The sequence below is a fragment of the Lipotes vexillifer genome, unplaced genomic scaffold (assembly GCF_000442215.2).
Source record: "Lipotes vexillifer unplaced genomic scaffold, Lipotes_vexillifer_v1.1 scaffold779, whole genome shotgun sequence".
Lineage (NCBI taxonomy): Eukaryota > Metazoa > Chordata > Mammalia > Artiodactyla > Lipotidae > Lipotes > Lipotes vexillifer.
In genome coordinates, this window is record NW_006788448.1 from 389978 (window position 1) to 391871 (window position 1894).

At 44.9% G+C, this 1894-nt stretch overlaps 1 protein-coding gene across 1 annotated transcript in view; it reads right to left on the reverse strand.

The window, feature by feature from the left end:
• The window catches only part of IQGAP2 (IQ motif containing GTPase activating protein 2), a 293348-nt gene that overhangs the window by 266000 nt on the left and 25454 nt on the right, over positions 1–1894 (reverse strand).

Consider the following 1894-nt stretch of genomic DNA (forward strand, 5'->3'; position numbering starts at 1 on the left):
TCCTGGCGTTAATGCAGGGAGAGCTGGGTGCCATTTCCCTATTTCTCCTAGGCCTGAACTTCACTCCACGTGTACCGCCCTGAGGCAACTCCTACTCAACACTCAGGCTCTGAGTGCCCTCCGTCTTTCTGGCACACAGAGGATTCTCATTCTTGCTTTCTTTTAGTGAGGTGCAAGAGGGATGCAACAGTTCAGTTGCACCTGTTGTCTGAAACAGTTCGGTCCACAAAGTTAACCAGAAGGTAGAGAAGCAACAAGTATTAACCACACTTTGCAAGTGAAGACACAGAGGCACAAAAGGTAGTGACTGAAGGGCAAAGGGTACCTGGTTAGTTAACAACCGAACCAGCAGAAACCAACCCAAACATGCATCTGAGACCCACCGGGTCCCAAGTACTGGCTTTGTAAGAAGTGGCATTCTTAGAGTGGTACCTTCTCTTCCCAGAATGCTCCCTTTCCCACCAGGTTCTAAATCCCTCTTCCTCCTTTGGGTCTTTTCCTCATATTCCAAGGCTTGGACACAACCCTGTCAAAAGTAGGCACTTCAGGGAATTAATTTCCGTATTCTTTCCAGGAAAAAACAAGTTTACTGAAATGTGCCGGACAGGATCTACAGAAGAATGATTACACAAAGGGAGGAAGAAATCAATGAGAGTTCCAGACTGTGAAGATGATGATCACCGTGATAAAAACATACTAACCACGACTGAGCTCATATAATTGTGCTAGACATTCTCCTAAGCCCTTCACAGAATTTAACCCTCACAAGAGCTGTGAGAGGTAGGTACTACCATTGCCACTCATCAGTGAGAAAACCAAGGCACAGAGCGGTCATTCGTGGAACTTGGATTGGCACCAATGAGTCTGGCTCGAGGACCCAGCTCTTAAGCATTAGGCTGTGTTGCCTCAAAGACAGCTCTGGTTTAAGGCGATAAGGGGGGGCTTGCCCGTGAGCCTGGTCATCCTAGTCAGCCTCGAGGTCCTCTGCAGGTCAAGGAAATGAATACAGAGTCAGGACACACCGAGATGAGCCTCAGGTAACATGATTACGTTCTGGTATTTGTGAGTCAAGGGATCACACACAGAATCAATACCCTGTCCTTCAAAACAACCACCTGAGAAGCTCTATGTTCATTCCAACTTGGCTGTCACTACTGAGCACATTTTTAGATGCCTCTTTAGGAATGTCCTTCAACTCAACTACATATTTCTTTGAAATACCCTAAAACTTGGTCCTCAAAGATGTTTGCAAACAACTGGTAGTCAACTTGAGCCAAGCTACAGAAATAAGGGGGCAAATTGAAGGTTTTATTGCTTCCATGAATTATTTTTCCTTCCTGAGTGAGAACATGACTCTGATGGCAATTCCAAAGGAAAGTAAGGGGAAACTATGAACTAAAGATGTCATTTATTTAAATGTGTAAGAGTTAGATTTTTAACCTCATAACTCCACAGTTTTATCTAACAGACTTTTTTCCCCTCAGGTTTCTCCTCAATTTGAGGAACACAATGAGAATCTCCTAGTCACTGTAGGCAAACAGTAAAGCACTGAGTTTAAGAATCAGGATTTGACATAAAATAGACTGGATTCTGATCGTCACTAATCTCTAAGCTCCAACTTCCTCATTTGCAAAGTGGGATGTTATCTAATTAGTCAGCCTACAGGAAGGAAGACATGGTACTCAAACAGGTAGCTGAAAAGAGTTTAATAAAAACATTATTTGCAAAGGCATGAACAAGTTACAGGAAACTAGCAAGGATTGCAGGGTACCTGGGATCTAGCAACAGCAGAGAGCCATCACGGTCCCTGTGTATGAAGGGGCAAGAGGAGGGAGTAGGGCTTCCCTGGTGGCGCAGTGGTTGAGAGTCCGCCTGCCGATGCAGGGGACACGGG